The 25,002-nt window shown below is 43.2% G+C and overlaps 1 protein-coding gene across 2 annotated transcripts in view; it reads right to left on the reverse strand.

Moving 5' to 3' along the window:
* Window positions 1-25,002, reverse strand: part of RBFOX3 (RNA binding fox-1 homolog 3) — a 601,172-nt gene that overhangs the window by 122,291 nt on the left and 453,879 nt on the right. For both annotated transcript variants that reach the window (XM_042452604.1, XM_042452605.1), the window contains exon 3: window positions 11,062-11,111. The gene's annotated coding sequence lies outside the window, so the exon portion shown is untranslated. The remainder of the gene's footprint in view (window positions 1-11,061; window positions 11,112-25,002) is intronic.

Raw genomic sequence — 25,002 nt, forward strand, 5'->3', positions numbered from 1 at the left:
GGAGAAAAGTGGGAGGCAGAGAGAGAAACTGGAACATTTTAAAAGCAGAATGGCAGAGGATTAACTGGGATTGTTTCTGCTAAACAATCCCAGAGATAGAGTTGGGTGCAGAGATAGAGGGAAAGAGGAAGTGAGGAAGAGATGCTTCCCTGATTGGGGTTTCTGTTGATGGGTCTGGTGGAGAAAACAGGACTTAACAGCATACCACTTTGATACCAATTAACACTCCCATGTTCTGCCTTGCAGCTATATTCTAACTATTTGAGTTAACTACATTGAATTACCAACTCTAGACTCATGTGCCATCTCAGGTAAGGATGTTGCCACATGGTGTCTTGGATAGTGTTAGAGAATTACTCTGTTCCTGTGACAAACAAGAAGATTATTCACTAAGCATTTAAACTCCTCCACCTCAAATGCAAGTCATCACAAATGAATGCTAGTCATCCTAGCAGAGGGGTATATATTAGCACTAGCATTTCCTTCCGTGCCCTGATGCCCTCTGCTGTTAATATGTTCATGCCCCAGATTCTTGGGTTGCTTTAATAACCTTCATTCTCTTGGCAAAGCATTCTGTGTCTGCTGGAGCCCAACGTTCCTGCTTTGGCAGTCTTTTTCCAGGAGAAAACTCCCCGTGAATTTTAAAGGGAGAGCTCATGTAATTGCCCACCAGTCTCTGCAATTGATATTTTTTCTTTCCTTTCCTTTTGAGAGCCAAGAGAAATTTGAAATCCTCTGAAGAGCCAGAGAAAACTCATTTTCATCATGTCCTGATGGTCCAGGGGCAGAACTAGATGTTGAGACATATCCAGTATCCTTTTCTCCTCACCCCCTTTCCCTTTCCCCCTCCTCACACCAGGAAACTCTGGGAGCTAAAGCTCAAAATGTAACTTTTTTTCCAAGCTCTGATGACACACAACACAATGTGAGAGTGTGTTGTCCGTTTCCCTGCAACATATTTTATTATTGGCTATTGCTGGGTAATATTCAGCAGAAGAACACCATACATCGCCCCGCCAAGGAAAAAGGAGGAAAAGGAAAATGGAGCAGCAGAAACTGTGTCTGTCTTCCAGCATCACTACCTCCAATTCTGATAGTAATTGAGCTCAGCATTGCAGCATCATGTGACTGTGGTGTAGCTAGAATTGCAGACTAACATCTGGACCCTGTACCACATCATTCTGAGGTAGGGAAAATGCATCTGTGTAACAGCACACAGTGCTGGAGGCCCATCCATCAGTCCCAGTTACCATGCCCTACAGTAGGTTTGGTGACTCTTTGCCCATTCCATATGGTTTGGATCTCACAGTATCTTTACCATGGGTCATATGTGCTGTTTGTAGGGAGAGTCAACATCTGGAGAGCCAAAGGCATACTTTGTGAGGAGATGTGAGTGGAAGATGTAGGGCTCTCACTAAGGCAGAGCTACCACCTGTCTCTTATATGCATGCAGACAGGAATCTGTAATAGTCATGCAGTCCACAACTAATCTGCAGCTGAGGTAGGAATGTGTGTGAGTGTGCATCTGTATGTGCAAGTGGATAAGTGGCAGGGAGACAGCCAGACATATGGACATTCTAAGAAAGAAAAGGGCTGTTATCTCTTTAAGAACTCCCAGTTTCTGGCAGAGATTCTCTCAGCATAGTATGGGTGATGGGAACCAACCCCTGCTAAATCCTGCTCCTTCCTTGTTCATTCTCAAAAGGAGAGAGGTCTTGTCCTTTGGGGGAAAGGACCATCATTTGCTGTGTGGCTTTTGATTTGCTTCTTGGTTAATTCATACAGTGCTTGAATTGGTCAATGGCACAGCAGTTGTTTTGTGTTATGAGATTAAATGCCCCACAGTGCAAATTTCCAGAGTTCAGGCCTGTACTATTCTTGTTCATTCTGCATGACAGATCAAGGACTGATAGCAACCCTTCCATCAACTACTTTGTCAAAAGGAAGTTGGGAGTCCTGCAAGAAGGCAAGGCATTCAGCCATCAATCTAGTCACTGGTACCTGGGTGTTTTCAAGCCAAGGCCCTGATTCTGATCCACAAAGGTTGGCTCAATGAGGGTAAAGCTTGAGTAGGCTTGCCATAACCCGGCTGCAACCGGGAACTTCCCAATTTTGGGGGCCCGGGGCCCCTCCCGGGTTTGTGGCAGCCCCAAAACCGGGAGCCCCCCGGTTGCAGCCTGTTTGCTGCACCCCTGCAGGCCTCGCTGCCCTCCTCCTCCACCTCGGGGAGGCGGGGAGGAAGAGGAGGGCAGCAAGGCCTGCCTGAGGCGCAGGAGCGAAGCTGGAGGCGGTGCCTCCCCCGCGCCCGCGCACCCCCCTCCGCCCCCTCTCCCCCAGGCCGCGCGGAATAGGCGAAGGTGGAAGGAGGCAGCATCTCCTCCGTGCAGGGAGAGGAGAGGAGGCGGGGGAAGGTGGCGCAGGCGCGGGGAGGTGGGGATTCCCCCGGGATTCCCCCCCCCCGAGCCCTGGAGGGGGCTCCGCGATCACGGAGTCCTCCCAGGCCTGGCTGGGGCTTGGAGGATGTTTCCTCCCACCCCAGCCAGGCCCTGGATGGGGCCCGCAATCGCGGAGTCCTCCCAGGCCTGGCTGGGGCTTGGAGGACTTCATCCCAAGCCCTAGCCAGGCCCTGGATGGGGCTCTGCGATTGTGGAGTCCTCCCAGGCCTGGCTGGGGCTGGAGGACACTGCCTGCCAAGCCCCCAGCCAGGCCCTGGATGGGGCTCCGCGATTGTGAGTCACTCCAAGTCCCTCGGCTGGGGCTGGGAGACACTGTCTCCCAGGCCCCAGCGAGGCCTTGGACAAGGTTTAAAAATGCAGGACCTTTTTAAAAAAAATTTCCGGGCCAGGAAACAAAACAAAAAAAGTCCTACATTTTTAAACCTTGTCCTACATTCCCCCCGTTTTGGAGGTCCCCAGGGATGGCAACCCTAAGCTTGAGGCTCTGAGGAACGTGTTTGCTTGCCCCCCTCCCCTTCAAGCCTTGGGAGCAGCCTCATCAGGCTGTGCAGAGAGAGACTTGAGGGGCATGAATGACTCCAGCAAGAATGTGGCACAGTGATAAATGCCTTTTGTCCAGAATAAATACACACAATCCATCCATCACTAATTAACATTCTGGGGAATCACATGCCACCAGCCTGCTATCAGGGTGGACTGTTATTTTGGTTAATGAGGCTAAATGATACCACTCACAAGCCCAGGTGAGAAGTTCAGGTTAAACAAGAAAAGTAGCCCAGCTAGCTGGAATAGTTTTCTCCAACCTCGGGCCTCCAAGATGAATTCTCTGGCAGTCTGGGGATGGTGGGAGTTCTAGTCCAGGACATGGGAAAGACACCACATTGGCAAAGGTTGACCTATAGTAAACTCCTCTACTGACTTGAAGTACTTTGGAAGTAGTCTTATCCTGTTAGATTACACACCTACTTGAGCCGATGCTTTCAGTACTGACTATCAGTGGTAATCCAAAACTTGGCAAAATGACTTTTTTGAACTAGAGCTCCCAAAATCCTTCAACTAGAATGCATTCAACTACTGACCTAAACAACTTTCTTAGGATGATATTGTTCTATACATTTGTTCTGTCATAGAAGGGATAAAGTAAATTGGCTCTCAAATTCCCTAAATCCCACACAAAACAAGTTTTAATATGTGTGCGACAGGGGGTTCAGCTAGTCAAGACAGTTAAAATATCAAAGGTGTCCACAGAAAAGAAGTGAACATCCAGCATTCTCCAAACTAATATCCAATGCTAGGAAAAGAAAATATAAAAGAAAAACTTAGGGGGAGAAATATGTCTTGGTTACATTTTATGCTAATAGAACAATGGTTTAAAAATTGGAAGAAAAAATATAGAAAAAGGAAAATATACACAATTTGAACAAATAGTTCAGAAAGGAAAAGAAATGGAGGAAAATGAAAATATGAAAGGTATAACCAGTAAAATTTATAAAATATTAATGGAGAATAAAAGGAAAAAATTAAATCAAACTATTTTAAAAGAAATGAATTAGGATGTAAAATTTGTGATAATGAATGGAATAAGATTTGGGAACAAAGACATTTGAAAAATTTATCGGTGCGAATTAAGGAAAATTATTATAAATTGATTTGGAAATGGTATTTGACACCAGTGAGACTACATAATATAAACAAAGATAATTCAAAATTTTGTTGGAGAGGTTGTCAGGAAGTAGGATCATATCTACATATGTGGTGGCAATGTAAATATGTACAAAAATTTTGGGAAATAGTAATAGTAGAGATAGAAAATGATATGAATATAGAGATAGATAGAAAACCAAATATAGTATTGTTATCAATATACAATGAAGTAGAATGGAAAGAAGAAAAAACCTTGTAACAAATTTGTTTACTGCTGCACGATTAATTATAGCAAGAAATTGGAAAACAAAAATAAATGTGAAATTGGAGGATTGATATAAAGAAGTTTGGAAGTTAGCAATTTATGACAAATTAACATGTAAATTGAAAGTAAAAAAGGATTATGGAAAAGAAATGATTTTGATGAAATATGGAAAAAATTATTGAAAATGTACTAAGAAAAGAAGATGGGAAATTACCTCCACAGGAGGAGTTAAAATTTTGGATGGAGTATAAAGACGGGAATGGCTCCGGGGCTGGGGTGCACTGAGGGGATATTTAGGGGCTTTTGTAAAAAAAATGACTAAGATATAAAAGTATGTGTGTATATATATATATATATGTATATGGAAAGCAGATAAATCTGTTTTGTTTTGTAAAATCTCAAAAATACTAAATTAATTAATTAATATCCAGTGCTACATCGTCACAGGTCCTACAGGCACCTCTAAAAGACTTGTAACCTTTCTGCTCTTGGAAAATGCCAACACATAGCACTGAACACTGGATCTGTCCCTCAAAATACTATTCTGAAGCAATGGGATTGGAGAGTCTTTTAAAATCATAAACTTGGATTAGAAGCCAAGCTAAACTTCTCAGATTTTTTTTTGCCGCCTCCCCCCACCCCAGTTTTTTTCTTATATGGAGAATGTTGAAAGAAACATGTAATTCTGGGGAGACACGCCATGTTTCTCTGTGTCCTTCCAACTTCAAATTGCCAATGAATCCTCAATAATATTTGGATTTGGGCTACATCTGCACTGCAGAATTAATGCAGCTTGACACCACTTTAACTACTACGGCTCAATGCTATGGAATGCTGGGATATATAGTTTTGTGGGGGGGGGTATTTAGCCTCCTCTGTCGGAGAGCTCTGGTGCCACAACAAACTGCAAATACCAGAATTCAATAGGATAGAGCCATGGCACTCTCTCTCTCTCTGCTCTTATGCAATGCCAGGTTGGTTAAAAATAAGGCCCATATAATTCAAGACCTATTAGAAGATGAAAAACCTGACCTGACCATCACAGAAATCTGGCTAGGGGCCGAAAGCAATGCAGTTTGGGCCCAGGCCCTCCCAACTGGATATATGGTTAAGGAAGAGGGGGGGGGGGGGGGGGGGGGGGGGGTTGCCTTAGTCCATAAAAGTACTCTTACATGGGTGTTTATCAGACAGGGTCTCTGCCACATGGAACTGGGGCTCTTCCATACTGGGCGATTCGAATTCGCGTGATAACGCGAATGTACTTTCATACCTAGGAGTCCTTCCTCATTGGCAGGATTCGAATTGCCCAATCTGCATTCGCGCGAAGTGCATTCAGTGCAGAATGTTTTTCCAAACCGGACCTTAACATGTGGATTGGCCGATTCGTATCGGCCGCCTTGCACATGCTCAGTGGTGCCCTGCATGGGTTGCGACCTTAAACGCTTCCGGGGTGAAAAGGGAGGTCACACCCTTTTCCTGTTTTTCGTGCCTGGCTTGACAGCCTGGTAAACAGCTGGAGAGCAAGCTCATGCACATTAACAATGCGATACAACGTGCCTGTTACTGTTTCCTCTCTACATTCCTGCTTGGTTTTAATGTAACAATTACCTTCCCTTGCAACAAATTAGCAATTAGCAATGCCCGATGTGTGAGTGTGTGTATGTATATGAACATAGGCATGGAAATGGAACATAGGCATGGAAACATAGGCATATGAACATAGGCATGGAAACCTGTCTGGAAAACAGACCACATTGAGTGTATTTACCTGACCTTGAAGGCTAGGGATAGCCTGGGGATTCTGTTGGTCTACCGTCCACCCTGTGGCCTAACAGACTTCCTGGCCGAGCTGACACAGCTGGTCTCGGAGCAGGTGTTGGAGTCTCCCAGACTTCTCATTCTGGGGGACCTCCATATTCTCTTCGAGGCCAGCTCACAAAATCTGGTAGGTGCAGCTTGGGAGTTCATGGCATCCATGACAGCCATGGGCCTCTCCCAACAAGTCTCGGGTCCGACGCACTGTGCAGGTAATACACTCGATGTGGTCTTTAGCACGGACCAGGAAAATCCATGGGCAGAGGTACTACGGACCTCTACTCTGTCATAGATGGACCATTTCCTGGTCGAGGTGCGACTGAAGGCAACTACCCAATTCCCCCCGGGGGTGGAGGACCTATTAAAATGGTCCGCCCTCAAAGGCAGATGGAACCCAAAAGGTTCCAAGAAGCCCTAGAGGGATTTATGATTGGAACTGACGGTGATTCTGTTGATGCCCTGACGGATACCTGGAACAATGACCTCACCAGGGCTATTGACAGCATCACTCCCAAGCGTCCTTTCTGGGCCGCTTCTAATAGAAAATCCTGGTATACTGAAGATCTTTGCAAAATGAAGCGGGCTGTGCAACGACTAGAGCGCTGCTGGCAGAAACATCAGCGCTTGTCTGACAAGAAACTCCATGAGAATCTTTTGTATTCCTATGGAGTGGCAATAGGTGCAGCTAAAAAACTTGTTCTATGCTGCACGAATTGCGTCTGCAAAGTCAGACTCAGCTGCCCTCCGCCCCGAATCCTATACTAGAACCAACTAAAGCCTGCTGTGACAACTTTAACAACTTCTTTGCAGATAAAATCTCTCGGATAAGGACTGATCTTGACACCAGCATTATAACAGAAACGATACGAGAGATATCCAGTGCTTCCGTGGACTATGTTAAACTGGATCACTTTGAGTCTGTAAATACCGATGAAGTGGACAAGCTACTTGGAAGTGTTAGGAAGACAACATGCACTCTCAATCCATGCCCCTCTTGGTTGACCGCCCGGGGGTGGAGATGCAGTAATTACACTATTACAACTTACAATAAATGCATCTTTCAGGGAGGGTAAATTCCCATCTGAACTGAAGTTAGCAGTGGTTAAACCGCTGTTGAAAAAAACCTTCCCTAGACCCCCTGGTGAGAAACAACTATAGACCGGTCTCCCATTTTACCATTTCTAGGCAAGGTAATCCAACTCCAAGCTGTCTTGGATGAAACCAATTATCTGGACCCATTTGAAACTGGCTTCAGGGCAGGATACGGAGTGGAGACTGCCATGGTCGCCTTAGTCGATGATCTTTGTCTGGGCACCGACAGGGATAATGTGACCTTGCTGGTACTCTTGGACATCTCAGCAGCTTTCGATACCATTGACCATGGTATCCTTCTGGAATGCCTGAGGGAGCTGGGTATCGGGGGCACTGCGCTCCAGTGGTTCCGATCCTACCTCTCGGGTAGATTCCAGATGGTGAAGCTGGGAGACGGCTGCTCCTCTAAGAGGGAGCTGACATCTGGCATCCCCCAAGGCACCATTCTGTCTCCCATGCTATTTAACATTTACATGAAACCACTGGGAGAGATCTTCCAGAGATATGGGGCACGGTGTTATCAGTATGCTGATGACACCCAAATATGTTTCTCTATGTCTCTGACTGATACAGTGTCGAAGGATGGCATCTCCCCTCTGAATGCCTGCCTGGAGTTGGTAATGGGCTGGATGAAGGAAAACAGACTCAGATCGAATCCAGATAAAACAGAAGTACTTGTGATAGGTCCCTCAGGTCTAAGGAAGGAAATTTGCCAACCTGTCCTGGACGGGGTCACACTTCCCCTGAAAGATGAAGTTCGCAGTCCAGGAGTACTTCTGGACTCATCCCTGCAATTGACATCTCAGGTAGATGCGACGGCCAGAAGTGCTTGCTATCAGCTTCGGCTGATACGCCAAATGTGACCCTACCTAGAGCGAGGGGACCTTGAAACTGTGATACATGCTCTGGTAATCTCTCGGTTAGATTTCTGTAATGCGCTCTACATGGGGCTACCCTTGTACCAAGTTCATAAGCTTCAGTTTGTACAAAATATGGCAGCCAGATTGGTCACCGGTTCATCTAGGTTTGACCATATAACAGCTATTTTGAAAGATCTTCATTGGCTTCCCATTTGCTTCCAGGCACAATACAAGGTGTTGGTTATTACCTTTAAAGCCCTATATGGCTTGGGCCCAGGTTACTTGCGGGACCACATCTCCCTATATAATCCACCCCACACCCTCAGAACATCAGGTAAGAATTTAATGGAAACGTCTACGAAATATGTGTCATCCTTGCAAAGGGCCTTTACTACAGTGGCTCTGAGATTGTGGAACAGCCTCCCAGAGGAGATTCGCTTGATAACCTCCCTGGAGTCATTCAGAAAAGCAGTTAAAATGGAACTTTTCCATTGAGCATACCTCCCTGATATGACATGACCAAGAATTTTCTGCCGCCTTATGTCTGTTGAATTTATTAATCGTTTAATTGTTGATGTTTTTAATGAATTAATGGTTTTAATGGTTTATATGTGTATGAATTGTATTGTATGTTTTGTATAATTTCAAGTAGTCTGTAATCCCGCTTCAATCCATTGGGAGAGGTGGGGAAACATAAATAATAATAATAATAATAATAATAATAATAATAATAATAATTATTATTATTATTTATTAAAGTGGTGTCAAACTGCATTAATTCTGCAGTGTGGCAGCAACCTTGGATAGAGTCCACTTTGGAGGAGCTCCTTTTGGCTGCATCTGAGACTCATCTATATCTGAAACACAGTTCTGCAAAAATATGCACTGCTAACTTCAAATCTCCTTAGATGTCAGAGATTCAATTTGTTAATCTTTTGACATAATAAAACAGACTTCCACATGAGAACTCCAAGGTAAAATTCTTCCACTTATGTCATTGTCAAGTGGGCAATGACAGGGACAGGGGAGTGACAAATACTGTGGAGTTCCCCCCCAAAATTCCCTAACGAACTTGAAGTCAGAAAAAATACTGTGGGAGTTCCCAGAAAGAAATAAAAATTACACACACACACACACACCCTTAACCCCACTTTCACCAATGTGGAGCTACCAGAAGAATCAATTGGTGGAAGAGAAAAATGTCCCTTAAGACTTATGGAAATGGATGATGAGTTTATGTTCTCATCCTGTTTCTAATTGGAACTGCTGAACATGGAAACCAGAGTGGTGTGTAACTGTCAGAAAACTGAGTTTGTTGTCCAAAAACATGGAGTACTAAGGAGGAAGAGTAGTGAGGTGGGAGGAAATAGTGTAGCACCTTTAAGACTATGGTGGAAAATATGGTGCAGAAATAATCCAGTTTGAGACCGCTTTAACTGCCCTGGCTCAATTGTTAGGGAATTTTGGGAACTGTAGCTTTGTGAGACTTTTAGCCTTCTCTATCAGAGAGCTCTGGTGCCACAATAAACTACAACTCCCAGAATTCCCTAGCACTGAGCCAGGGCAGTTAAAACGGTATTATTTCTGCAGTGTATTTTGGACCTAACTGATTTTTATTTTAGCATGAGCTTTAATGGATATAAACCCACTTCTTCAGATGCAATACTGAAGAAGTGGGTTTATACCCCCTCCCCAAATTAAAACACTAAAATAAAAACCAGTTAGAATTAAAGGTGAAGCCATATTTCTTTTTTCTCTCCCCTGCCCTTCCTTTTTTTTTATGCTGACAGAGACTAATATGGCTGCTTCGTTGAAAACATGAAGTACTGCTTACTCTGACTAGCAGGAGTACTCCTGGGTCTGAGACAGAGGTGTTTCCAGTAATAGGCTAATGGGAGATACTAGAAATTAAATCCAGGACCTACAGCATGCAAAATGGAGATCTTGGTCCCTTCTCACCCTCCCAAAGCTGATCTGGTATGGCAATTAGATTCCTCTTGTTCAAATTTCACCACTAGGATTGAATGGACTGGGGCACCATGGAAAGGAGGGATCCAAATGTAATAAGTGATGGTGAACCTTTTAGAGACCGAGTGCCCAAATTGCAACCCCAAACCCACTTATTGATCATGAAGTGTCGCGTCCCTCTGACTTTCCAGTAACAAACTCTGGCAAACTCTACGCTGGGGTGACGGCACACGTGCTCATAGAGAGGGCTCTAAGTGCCACCTCTGGCAAGTGTGCCATAGGTTCGCCACCACTGTATGGTCTCAAGGCACTATTTCTCAGCCCTCATCTGTGATACTAGTAATAATACAAATACTAATTGTTTATAGGGTTGTTGTAAGGCTTATGAGACAATAAACATGAATTGCTTGGAACATTCTAAAGGCGTTAGGAAAATGCTGCACTGTATTAGTTGTTGTGATGATGTCCCTTCAAATTGTTTTCCACTCATGGTGACCCTAAGGCAATCCGCAAAATGCAGTTTTCTGGGTCTAAGAGTATGTGACTTGCCCAGGTCACCCAATGAGCTTCCATGGTCGAGCAAGGAACTGCACCCTGGTCTCCAGACTTGTAGTCTATGGCTGTCAAACACTATCCTTACTACCACTTTCTCAAACTTTAGCTTCACTTGCTGGCTCTGGGATGCTAGCAATAGATAAGACTCATCAGATGGCAGCAGACCAAATGCTCTTGTCTTTTGAGATTAAAGATGAATCTATGTTAAATTTCCTCCTGTGCGAATCTAATAGAGAACTATGATCCTGTCAGCTATTTTTATGTCTTTCTTAAGTGAATTTATGCTGGAGCAAAGCAAAATGGCCCTGGCCCCACACTTGGATAAAGAGGGGGTTTCCAAGTTCACAGCCTACAGACTCTGCCCCTCAAAGGCTTCTGGGAAATGAAAAGGAAATGATTGTAGTACCTTTGAAATCAGCCAAGCTTCCCCCGTGGTGCTCACTCGCTTTGGGCTCTCTAAGAAAGGAAACAGAGAGAAAGAAGAATTAAAATCAATTATTGTTATGGCTAAAGCACCCACGGTCGATGCCATTTGCTCACTGACTGGCAACATTCTTTCCGTACATGCGTTATTATCTTCCTAGGAGTTTCCGGAAACCTGCCCAGGCTTCAAACAGTATGACAATATGAGCCATGCTACTGCTTGTACAAGTAAACCAAAGAGGCTGCTGCTAATCAAATGGGCTTGATTGAAATGAGCAGTGATCTGGCTTTACTTATGTATTATATTTGTATGACCTTACTTTTATCTGGGGGACCTGAGAGTGGCAATTCAATTTCACAACCCACACTGTTGCAACCCTAAACTGAGGGAGGTTATCAAGCTACTTAACCAAAAGATACAACTCTTAAATATTAAATCAGAGGTGGGGATCATGATGCTCTTGAGATGTTGCTGAACTTCAACTCCCATCAGCCCCAGCTAGCACAGCAAATAATGAGGTGTGCTGGGAGCTGCAGTCCAAAAAGATCTATAAGGCTGATAGTTCCCATTCATGTCTTAAAGCAGTAGTCCCCAAACTGTGCTCCTTAAGGAATTTTGGACTTCAGCTCCCAGAATCCCAGACTGTTTGTCAACATGGTTGAGGCTTCTGGGACGTGAAGTCCAAAATCACTTAAAGGCACAGTTTGGGGACCACTGTAAGGATCAAGTTTCCCAGACACCCATTTCCTCCTCATCATTGTCAATTGCAATACTTCCTGAGACACATCTGCCCTTGTTGCTCTGTTTACATCTCCTTGTGCTGCAACTTCAGTTTTTGCTTGCTACACAAAAATACATGTTCTCATAAAACTATGCTTTATTAGTCCAGTCTAAAAGTAGTTATTACAGTTATATGGGAGCGGGACCAGGTTGGGGCAACCAGGGAGCTTCAGATCTGCTGGGAGGATGAAGAGACATAATGACTGAGGAGTGAGGAGTAATGGCAGAGTGCTCTGTGAAGTAATTTTTTCTTTAAAGGGACTAGTTGTGATCCAAGCAACTCTTGTCAATATGTTTTTGCGGAAATGAATGGTTGATTTATTTTTTTTACCTTTCCTTAAAAAAATAAAAGATATGATCCCAAATTAAGCATGCAACTAAGTAGATGACTCAATTAAAATAATAATAATCCTGACTGCAATATACTTTGTACCTGTTATTTAGCTCCCAATGACTGGAGCTTTGCTCTCCTCAAGGCAGAATTGTTTTGGGGGCCCTTTGCGCATACTTGTAGAAGATTCTCCCAAATCATGCCCCCCCCCCCCCCCTTGTGTTCACAGCACTACATCACCTTTTAGGATGTCTGAGTGCTCTGCTGGTGTTGACATGCTGTATGCAGATCAATTATGGAAATTTCTGCCTCCATGAACCCAATTCAGGGATAATCACAGCTCATTAGGCCAAGGCTCATTTCTATTAGTGCCATTATGAAGCAACCTCCCACCACTGTGGTTTCCCTGAAAATCACCCTGTTAACTTATCCTGGCAGTAACATGGCCACAACAACAGAAGACGCAAAACCTCTCTGCTGCCACCTTGGAAAGCACAGCTGCTTGTCCTTAGCAGCACCTTGGCTGGTGCTACTCAAGGAAGACCCCAGGCACACTTGCAATTGAGAGGCAGAGTTCAGATCTTTCTCCTGGGTATACGTTGGGATCACACAACATGTTCCCTTGGCTCCAATAGAGGATCCTGGCAGTGGAGACTTTGGGGACCCAGACATGCTGAAAAGACTCTTGGGAAATAAATAATAGAATGAAGTTGAAAGATGGCAAGGCCAGGAACAATTATATTACTATATCATCATGTCTGCCAAGGCAGGCATCTTGCTAACTCAAGAGCCAGACATGAGGTGTAGAGTAGAGCAGGGACTGCCATCCTGTGAACAACCAGAATTCACCATGGGTACTGAGTTTCCTGTCTGTTCAACAGGTATGCAGAAAATATCATAGGCAGAGCAGGCTTAGACTCAGAGGCAAGAGGAGTACAGATTGGAGGAAGAAACATTAAAAATCTAAGATACACAAACGACACCGTACTACTAGCAGAAAACAGCAAAGACCTAAAACAATTATGAAAGAAAAAGAAAAAAATGTAAAGGTAATCTTAATGCTGAATAATAACAAAACAAAATCAATGACCATGCAAGAATGACACCCAGGTACCACTGATCAGAGTGGAGACTGAAATCAAGAAATCAGATTAGGGATCTTATTCCATGGCTTAATAAATCGATTTACCTCTACCCATTTAAAATCTTAATTCAGGAGGCATCCTGATATTATTGCAAGGTTTCTGCCACCTAATTTGCTGCCTGAATACAGCCCCACTTCCAGGAGCCCTCCTCCCGGCTCATTTCGGATCCAGGGGCTTTCTGAGTTAAGAAAATGGCCACTGGAGCACTCCTGGAAAAAAAATCTTGCGATAATATCAGGCTGCCGCCTGAATTAAAATTTAAGCCGGGTAGAGGTAAATCTTTAAGCAGAGGCTGGATGGCCATCTGTCGGGGATGCTTTGATTGAGATTTCCTGCATGGCAGGGGATTGGACTGGATGGCCCTTGTGGTCTCTTCCAACTCTACAACTGATTCTATGATTCTATGATTCTATAGTTTATTAAGCCATGGGATAAGTCCCTATGATTTGGGTGGACAGCTATGAAAGAATTAGGCAAGATCCTAAAGTGTAAAGACATAACTGAATACAAAAGCTTTGATCATCCAAGTCATTGTGTTCCCCATCACAATGTATGGATGTGAGAGCTGGACAGTGAAGAAAATACCTCATTTAAGATGTGGTGCTGGAGAAGAGCGCACTGCCAAAAAGAAGAATGAATAAGAAGTGAGGGGCTTGTAAGACAACTCTTTAAAGCACCCATAGTAGCAGAAGCCAAGAAGAAAAGAAATTGTTGGGTTCACAGGCAACTGCAAGCATCTACTGCAGGAAAGTTAAGTACCAAGTGCGCTGCTGCTTGTAATCAGAGCAAGGAATGCAGCTTCTTCCCCATAGTGCAATATAGTCATCAGTGATTAATGGTGTCAATTTCTGAGGAGGTCTCTGCTTAAGTTCCTCACTGCTCTCTTGTGGGCATTGCTTAATTGCTTCCCTTGAGACTAGCTTATGCTTTACACAAGTTGGGCCAACAGGGGGTTTGGATTTAAGAAATGCTATCCAAGTAAGCTGGGAAGAGTGTTAGTTATCTGTGCTCTTTGACTCCTGCCTTTGCAACAACACATGATATAAAGCTTCTCAGTCCCGGGAAATCTTGAAAAAAATTGGTTTGAACCGCCCCCCCCCGGGCCCCCAATATAATTATTTGTTTCACCCTTTTAAAAAATCCATATTTTCCTCTATCAACTTTTTGTCAGTGATCACGAGAAAGGGCTCTACAATAAGCCAGACAGAAGGTTGGGTTGCACAAATATTCCTGCAGAAAGAACTCACCTCTTACCCCTTGATAAGGCATTTAATGATTTTACAAGGCATGAACTGAGCACAAACTTCCTGTCAGAAGACTAATATTGAAATCAGCACTAGTTTTTAAAGATGAGTTACACTAAGAGAAGAGCTGGTACTGCCCCCACCCCTTTTTTTTTTTTTAAAAAAAATTTGGTGCTGGCAAGTTGATCCTGGAAGCTCAGCATATAGGAGACTGCCAATGAATACCAGGTGCCGGAGGCTATATTTCAGAGAAAGGAACTGGCAAAACCACCCCTGAATATTTTTTGCCTAAGAAAACCCTATGAAATTCTTGGGGTCACCATAAATTGACAGACAATTTGAAGACGTACATGTGTGCGCACACACACACACACACACACACACAAGTTGTTCAGTTACACTGCAACTGTTACAGCTACTGATTTCTTTGGCAATGAGGCTTCTGTGTTCCTAGTTCAGTTTGGGAAAGTTTTCTTAAATGCATGACCACTCTTATCCTTCTAGTAGATTTTGGTTGTGAAACTCACTAACTTGAAATAGAAGCAAATAAACCTTATGTTTAGACTCTGCATGTGTACAGCATTTTAGATAGATAGTCAATACAATACCCAGTACAAAGTTAATACATACAATTACAAAAGTGTAATGCTTACAATGTTAATATAATAGTCCAGAAACATAACAATTCAAATATACAAAGCAGATTTTACATATAAACTGGGAATATAATCTTTTAATCTAATATTCCATACCCTTTTGGCAAAGAAAGATTTTGTTTTCATTGCAACCCTCTTTCCTACTAATTCACTAGTATTTCATTGTAGCCTGCTGAAGAATCTTCATAACTACTAGCATTACCTTTTTTCCCCAATAAAGCACTGGCAATATTTCTATACAGGAAACCATCCAACATATGAAACACTTGCCATCTTTCTGCAAATACTTGACTGTCTTAGCTATTCCTGGTGGCATATTTGTTGAGGGTGAAGGACTGGCTATAGCAGGAAATGCTTGTGGCAAGTCAAGAAGTGAACCCAACTGGATCCCATCTTTCATGTAGAGATATTTGTCTGGCAAAGAAACAACAGCATAGTTTTTCTGTTTATCATAATCACTTCTACTTCGTTTTTCTACTCTAGCAAGTCATTCAAGGCATGCCAGTTCCACAGAGCAGATAATATACTTTGTAAAAACATTACACATCCACCCACATCCACCCTGGTTGAGTCACACTCTCTCAGCCTCAGAGGATGGCAATGGCAAACCTCCTTTGAGGAATCCTGTTAAGAAAATTCCACAATAGGTTTGCATTAGGGTCACCATAAGCTGGAAATGACTTGAAGCCACACAACAACAACAACAACAACACATACACAAACACACACATACCCCATGCACAACATAGACCCTTGACTCTTAGTGCAGGGACAGTAATTTATAGACCTAGACTTGGAGTTATAGAGTCAAAGTAAACATAGACCCTCCACCCCCTCATCATTCATTAGCCTTTTGGATACTCCTATACCACATTCTGTCCCTCCTCCTTTAGAATTCCTAAATTAATGTTCCTGTTTAATTAAATTCATTAGTTCAGATTATCTAGCTTTATAACCTGCCCCCCCCCCCCCCCCCTCCTTCTATCAATCCTCTCCCGGTACACCAGCAAGAGTGAAGAGTTTCTTTATGGGCCATTAAAAGAGTAATGTTTAATTTATTGGTGCATTCTCAGGTGAGTGGGTTGGCTGGTCCCAGTGTCAACACTCTTAATTAAATGAGATGAGCTTTTCCATGGGAAAGGGGCCACATTTCTAGTAACTAATCAGGGAACCACTGGGGTGAGGGCTCTGCTCAGACAACATGGGCAAACATTGCTCTTCTTGCACATGATGCACAGAGAGAAGAAAATCTGGTGTGAATGAGAGAAATTAAACTTTAAGTTTTAGAGGCAGCACTTGGAAGATAGTTTTTTGTGGGTTTTCCAGGCTATGTGGACATGTTCTAGAAGAGTTTCTTTCTGACGTTTGGCCAGCATCTGTGGCTGGCATCTTCATTTCTCTGAAGAGGCCAGCCACAGATGCTGGCGAAACGTCAGGAAGAAACTCTTCTAGAACATGTCCACATAGCCTGGAAAACCCACAAAAAATTATGGATGCCAGCCATGAAAGCCTTCAACTTCACACTTGGAGGATAACTGGTAAAAGTTATCCCCAAATTTGTTAGCAGAGATAATCTGCAATCAAAGTTTGTTCTATGTCAGAGACACCCACTGGCCACAAATCAAGTTTCTTTCTTAATGCTCTGGTCTTTTGTGATGAATTTCCCATAGTATTCAGTGGGTTTTTTTTTTTTTTTTGCCTCTGCGGCATCCTATGGAATCTTAAGAGTTTACATTTTGTTTTGTTTTTCTGTTTAAATTTCAGTATTAACATCCCCCACATACACACTATTAACAAACAAAATCCATGCACAACTCACACCTGATTAATTTGTATTTAGAAAGATCAATTTCATTATTAAGAAATGAAATCCACTGTACTCATACATGATTGATTATTATAACATTTATATTTTTGTATAAATGAATCTTAAATATACCAAAATTTATCTTGAAAGTTAGGGCCTTTTCACACTTCATAACTGTAGCACTATGATTCTACTTTAAGTGACTTTGTTGCATCCTTTGGGATCTTAGGATTTATGTTTTATTTTATTTTTTTGGTTTAGATTTCAATATTAACACAACCCCCTACACACTATTAACAAATAAAATCCATCCACAGCTTTCACCTGATTAATTTGTATTTAGAAAGATCAATTTCATTATTAACAAATGAAATCCACTTTACTTATACTTGATTGATTATTATAATATATATATATTTCTGCATAAATGAATCTTAAATATACTATAAATTACTTTAATTAATATTTCAGAAACAACATTAGATTCTTTTCATACACAAACCTATAACTGGAAACTAAAAGCCTCCATTCTCACATACTCTGGTGCATTTAGTTCCTTTTATCATTTATGATAGTGTATTACAACACCAAATGGGATTAAAAATACATATACTGGAGGCAACTTGGGGTTGCATGTCACCCATGTGACACACTTGGCCCACCCTGTTTACAGTCTTCATACTGTCTGCAACTGTCCCAATTTGGCAGAGACAATCTCAGTTTATCCTCTGTCATTTCACTTTTTAAGCTGCTTTTAAAAATGTCCCAGTTTCTCTCTCCTCCTCCTGCTTTGTCCTCAGCTTACTTCAGTTACTACAGATGTAGTTTGCACTCAGTTAATTCAGCAGAGAGAAGAAAAGGAGTTTATCACACAGGAGGAATTTCTCTTAATTTCGAATGAAAAGAACGCATTCACGTGAACTCGCTAGTTCAGCGAATTTATGTGAATTCGAATTGCGTTAGCACTGACTTCCCATTGCCCAAAAATAGCTTGCCATTACCCGAAATTATATGTGGTGGTCTATCACACAATAACATGAAATCCCATGATTGCGTTCGGACTGACTTCCCATTGCTCAAAATTGCGTGTGGTAGTCTATCATGCAATAACGTTAAACCCCATGATTGCGTTCGGATTGCCATTGGATTATACTTCCAATTTCCCTTGTCTGATAAACTCTGGAGAGGTGAAGACTTGACCTGTAGGTAGGGTTGCCATAACTGTCAACCTCCAAACTGGGACAAATGGGGAAAAATGTAGGACAAAATTTAGCCCCAAATGTAGGATATATTTTTTAAATGGAGGACACGTGAAAATTTTTAATGATTTAAAAAAGTATTGATATATACTCATGTTTCTTAGGCATGCTCAAAATGGAGGACATTTTGGCATTATTCCTCGACAGATGGCAGAAATGTACTTCCCTTTCTGGCCACACACCCCCCCCCCAAATTCCAAAACACACACAACAGCACAAGTCCAGGCATCCTTAGCATTTGAGCCGAGGTAGACAGGCAGCCCCTTGAGCCGACAAACTACATGTTCCAAGGCTTCTTAGCAATTCCCCCCTTCCTCCTTCTCCTTGCCCCCTGCAACCCCCCCAACCCTCACCCCCTCTTTCCCCCCAGGTACAGTATATCTCAACTGGCTGTAAGGGGGATTTGTGGGTCAGTCTTTTTCTTTTTGCATGGGGGCAATAGCAGCAGCAGTAGCAGCAGCAGCAGCAGCCGACGAGGAAGGGGGGAGGAGGAGAAAAAGGAAAGGGAAGGAGGAGAAAGAATAGGGAACAATATAAAAAGAAGAGGAGGAGGAGGAAGAGGGGAAGAAAAGAAAAAAGGGGAAGAAAAAGAAGAAGAGGAGGGGAACAGAAAGAAGAGAAGGAGGGGAAGAAAACAAAGAGGAGGAGGAGGAGGAAAAAGAAGAAGAAGAGAAGAAAAAATAGGGGAAAGGGAAGGAAGAGAGATAGCTTGCCGGTAAGGCTCTTTTCTGCCCTCGGCCCGCGCAAGGGACCAAAGAGGAGACACTCCTCCTCTTGAGGCTGGCTGGCCAATGGGGAGAGTGGAGCTGGAACAGCCCTGCCTCCTGCTAGCAGTCACAGGCTCCTGCAGCCATTGGCCAGCCACCCTGAAGGGCAGGAGCTCCTGCTCAGCCCTGCGTGCGGCCGCGCAAGAGCACGCAGGGCCAGGGAAGAGCGCGCAGGGCTAGGGCAAAGCGAGGTAGGCGGCGGAAAGGCTGCAGCAGCAGCCGCAGCAGCAATGGCGGTGGCAGCTGCAGAACAGCCGCGGTTGTTGCGGCGGCGGCGGCAACCAGCTCAACCCGGGCCAAAGAGCCAAACCGGGGCGTGACCGTGCCAACTGCCCAAAAATCGGGTTTGTCACGTCCCCAGTGGGGTTATGGCAACCCTACCTGTAGGGGAATTCAAGTTTCCTAAGGCTTCAGCCTTTGGCAAGGAAAAAAAATATCAAAAATATCAAAGCCAAGCCTGTTAGGGTCTTGATTTTAAATCAGCAGAGCAGCAGAAAGCGGTTGTTTGTCTTCCTTTGTCTTAAGATGCTTCTATAAGAACTGAGGCTGACACAAATGGCTTATAGTTTAAAAACAAAACTTTACTAATGGCTTAAATCTACATATACATGGAAGCTACATCCTAACCTATCTAGCTAATAGTTCAGGCAAAAAAGGAAGTTTGTATCTCACCATCTTTCTGAGGAAAGTTGAGAGAGCATGGTGATGGAGAGACCAAAGGGAAAGCAGGAGAGATCTATTGTGTGAGAGAACTTCCTAAGGAAGTTACTTAGATGAGATCACATGATCTGTTTACCAACTTTCAAAGGTATTTATTGCCCCTGGAATTTAGCAGGACCAAATGGTATGCAAACAGAGACAGAATACAGTAGAAATGTATGCAGGAAAATCCTATTTATCTGAGGAGGGGGAGAGAGAATGCAATGATTTTCCAACATGACCTTCCCAGTAGGCTAAAGGAAAAAGAAATGGCTGCAACTTTTTCTAGTTTGTGTGTTCTTCCGCTTTAATAACTTTTGCCATTTTGAGTACACTCTCATGCTTAACCACATGTGTCCCAGCCTTCATCTGTTAAATGTTCAGAAAGTACGCCATGGCGAAACTTGGTGATTTAACATGCAACTTGGTGGATTTAAGAATCTGCATGCTTGCAGTTGCACTGCAGAGAGTGAAATTCACAGAGCATGAGTAGAAATAGTCTGCCCACATTTATTTACTCCCCCAAGACATTCTGTTTGGATGACCTGTACTACTTTTTGTATCAGGTCTTGCCTGGAAATTGGAGTTCACAGACAACACAACCACTGATGTGAAATGACTATATAGAATAAATTATGCCAGTTTAAAAAACCAAATAAACCACCACATGGCTTCCTGATCCATTTCTGAGTTTAATTAAAGATGCTGGTTTGTTTTCATTCTTAAGGCTCTAAAGAATTGGTGTCCAAGATATTATGAGTACTGCCTACATCCTTGTGAACCTGGCTGGTTATTAATATCTTCCTTTGAGACCCTGCTGCGATTCCCCCTGGCCTTTCAGCTATATCAATTTTCATTGTCTGTTTTAACCTGTTTTTTACCATCTTTTTACTGCTTTGTTTCAATATTTTGTATTCTGATTGACAACTGGTTTAGTCTCACAGACACTGGGAAACCAATGTCTGAAGAGTGGATTACACATGAACAAATTTTATAAGGATATAAAATCAGTTGTTAACTAAATAAATACTGCTATAATTCAGTGTCCTTTAATTTTTTTTGTTAGAACAGAAATTTAATTGATTAATTAATTAATGGCTGAGGAGGCCCATCACTTCCATACATTAATGTTTTGCCTTAGAGTTGGACACGTTAAGGATGCATGGCAATGGGGGGAGAAGGCTATTTGCATGGCTCCTGGCCCCTCCTGACTCCCCAGAGTGCCCACTTTCTGTACAAGAAAGGGGATGGTGGGTGAATAGTCTCTCCTGGAAGTCTCCAGGAACAGCATTTCATCTTTTAAGTGTGTTGCAGGTCTTCTCTGCAGTAGTTTTTTTTTTTTTAACCCAGAAACAGATCTTTGACCACTTCCAGATTTCCATTTTTTTCCATTTTTGGACATGTGTGCAGGCAGGTCCCAGGAGCTGAAAACTGGCCCCTGGGCCTGCCAATTTCCCACTCTTGCTCCATGTCCGTCTTTCCCTTACAGACCTATTTCTCTTCACATTGTATTTCCCCTCTCCTAAGTATCCTGTGTAGCTTCAGAATAGGGGTGGAGAAGTTTGGGTTCTCCAGCTATTGTTGGACTGTAACTCCCATGAGCCATCACCATTGGGTGTGCAGGCTGGGTGCATTGGAAACTAAAGCTCAACAATATCTGGAGGCTCACAGTTTACCTAGTTTAGAACTAGCCTTTGAACACCTTTGAACAATCCAGGTGGGCACAGAAACCATCACTTTTGAGGCTGTGCCAGCATCAGTAGCGCATCCTGTACTGCAGGGATGAGAACTGTATGGCCCACTACATGTTGGACTGCAATTCCAAGCAAGTCTAGCACAGCCAATGGTAAAGACTGCTTGGAAACATCTGGATGGCCAATCATTCCCTGTTCCTGCAGTACAGGTTCAAGGTTTGGGAGGGCTGTGGGCAGCGTGCCAGTGTCACTGAAACCCATTTACTTAGAATGAGACCTATAGGAAGCAGAATCACTGTCTTTCCCCCTTTCTGTTTTTTATTCCTCCTTCTTCCATAGGCATTTCACTTCTTAGGGTAGGATGACTTGTCTATAATGTCTCAGAATGAGTGAAGGTGAGTGGGGAGGAAGCCAATAAAATGACAGGATAAATCCATCTCTCCTGGGTCATGACCTCATGTCCACATGGACAGAGCCAATGCCCTTGCTCAGTTTTGTGAGATTCCACTACTGCATCTGTCCTTGGATGCTTCTCCCCCTCTCCCACAGCAAATGGGCAGACATCTGTCACTGGTGCAGGCACTCCAGGAAAAGGCTGGCAGAAGGAGCCAGGTAGAAAACTGCTCTGGTCGTCCCTGGCACTGGCTTTTCCTGGACACACACAGCCACTGGGACTGCCTTCCAAACAGAATCCATGCTGCCTTATGCACATCATGGGGCCCTCTTCACCTTAGCCACCATCACCCTCCAAAGCTAATCTCAGATGTTTCCAATCCTCTCACCACTCCCTCAAGACATGGATCCACTTTAATTAAAAAATGAAATAACAAGCAGGAAATATCAGGAAACGGGTTGGTTGGGGCTGGGGAGGCATGATTTGAAAAGAAATGGGGAGGGGGAAGAAAAAAAACACACACAAAGCAAGTTTGCTTGGGCTGGCTCTTGGCTCACCAAGCTGGAGAACAGAGCAGTGATGGCACTGTGCCGCTCACTAAAAGCATGAGTGTCACTAAATCAATAATTCATTTACTTTAATGAGATAAGTACTTTGAAAACTAATTGCAAACCTGCTCCATTTACTCCAACCCCGGTTATAGGCCTTAATGTAAATCGCACAAGTGCCGCTAGAGGAAAGAGCTGGGGGAATCATGTGTCATCTTTCTCCCCTCTTCTAAGAAAAAGAAATATCCGTCATACACAAGAGAGAGCCTCAAAGTAGCCGATTCAATCAATCAAGGCATCTGTCAGAACTGCCCCCCTCCACATCATCCCCAATCCCACCCCTGAAGTGTCCACTAAAATGGAAATCCCAAGAGGAGGCCAGGAACAAGGATCTCTGATTCTCCCTAGGAATGAATGCTGGTGATGAGAGTCACAGGTTGGGAACATGACTCTTTTGGACTATGACTTCCAGATATTTCTACAATGGCTCAGGGATTATGGGAATTGTAATCCAAATGGTAACACTCCCAAGTTTGCCACATCAGCCACTAGTACATAGGAAACCAAGAAGCCTGGAGTGGCTTGATGTAAATAAGCTTAGCTAAGCTAACAGAAGGCAACAGACAATAGCCATGACTTGCTGCTACAGTGCACAGATTGTAAGACTAAGGCTAAAGGAAGAAGAGGGCATTTTATCCCCCTGCAACCACAAATCTTTGGGAACTGAAAATGTGCTCATACAACCCTCTCTGTCCTCCATGTCTATGGGTTTGCTTTTTTGTTTACTTTCACTTGCATCAGGTGCATGGGGCATTCTCATGAAGAACTAGCACATCAGCCTTCTGCAAGGTGACGTATCTAAAAATCACAATAAGAGTCATGAAAAACTACAGCCAGCTTGGACTGTGGAGAGGATCATGAGAACAAGTGTTCAGAGATGGTTACCTCTCCTCCTCCCCAAACACACATGCCATTTATTATTAGAACTGTTGATAGCAGCTGGATAACTTGTATATCAAAACAAAGCTAAGCACACGCTGAAAAGAAAAACCTCCATGCTAGAAGCTACCTTGGAAAGATAAAAGTCTGGCAAGTTCTGTCGATGGACAATTTATTAGTTTCTTGTTAAAGAGCCCAATAAATTTTATCATGCTGGCATGCCATTTTTAGAATTCGAAAGGGGGGAAAATGAATGGATGATGTAGCAAAAAGGTTAGCCAGACAGAAATGGTTTTGTTTAACTAAGGATCACACTAAGGATGAACATGTGCTTTAATTTGTATCATAATTTTTAAAGTTTGCTATTACATTAATTATAGATCAAATCCTCTTAGAATTCTGTTAGGAAAAAAACCTCATTTTGATCTAATGAGACTTGTGCTGATAGAATGTGTTGTATCTTTTGCCATGAAAAATGGTCTGTCTATGTGTGTGTGAGAGAGAGGGGGGGAAGAGAGAGGTGAGTATCTACAAAAGGCAAATTGTGTTCTGTAGTGTTCATTAAGAAAACCTTACAGGCACATTATACATTAGCCTGAATATTGGTTTTTCTATGCATGTGAGCCGACATTATGCATCGAGATGCTTGATGTAGCACAGTGACTGAGAGGAAGCTGTAAGTTCAGATCTTATCTTATCCATTAACTCACCGGACTGCCTTAGGCATACCCTCCTTTCTCCTCTTAGCTTCTTCTGTGCAATCAGGGAGCAGCAGTACTAACATATCATCCCTGGTTAAGGATCACAGAGAAAATTACTAAGAGATTCAGGCTGGACTCTGTATTGCTACAGAGCACCAGACTGGAACTTGGGAGATCCAGGTTCAAGGCCCCTCTGAGCCATGAAATTCACTGGGTGCCTTGAATACAGTCTCTCTCACATACACTCTTTCTCTCTCAGCCTGGTGCCATAGCTTGGGAAAGTTACTTTTAGGACTGTAACTCCCAGTATCCCCCAGCCAGTGTGGTTGATTTTTCCAAGCCCTGGTTTGACCTACTTCATAGGGCTATTGCAATGATAATCTGTAAGGAAGAACAATCTGCCTCATGTTCACTGAAGGAAAGGGAGGATATAAATGTAATTTATGTGTCACCTTTCTGAACACTCAGAGGGGCTACGTTGATTCTGAGATAATCCAGTCCTTCACTGCTGAATCTCAGCAGCCCCCTTCATATGTCTGCAGGCTCAGGCCACAGGATAGCTGTGTTCATAGGAAGCCTGAATGTGCCCAATAGAAAGTGAAGGTAAAGGTATTAGGGGTGATATGCTCCTTCTGATTTTGAACTTCAGAGGTGAATGTGGATCCTTATATATCCAAACAGCATCACTCACACCACAAGTGTAGAAATGTGCAGTTTTGCAGAAGTTAAAACAAATAAACAAAGGAGAGAAATAATTTGCATAAAACCAGCCAAATGAGGAAACAGAGCATGCTGTTGGGAGAGGCAGAGTGGAAAGGGCTGCATCCAAAGGCTATATCCTCATGGACCCTAGAAAGTTTTGGGGGGACTCACCCCCCCCACCCCCGTGGGGAATGAATAGCTCCAAAATGATAAGGCACCAAGACTCCTATGTAATTAAGGACCCTCAGGATTTACCA

Source organism: Sceloporus undulatus, chromosome 2, assembly GCF_019175285.1.
Source record: "Sceloporus undulatus isolate JIND9_A2432 ecotype Alabama chromosome 2, SceUnd_v1.1, whole genome shotgun sequence".
Taxonomy (NCBI): Eukaryota; Metazoa; Chordata; class Lepidosauria; order Squamata; family Phrynosomatidae; genus Sceloporus; species Sceloporus undulatus.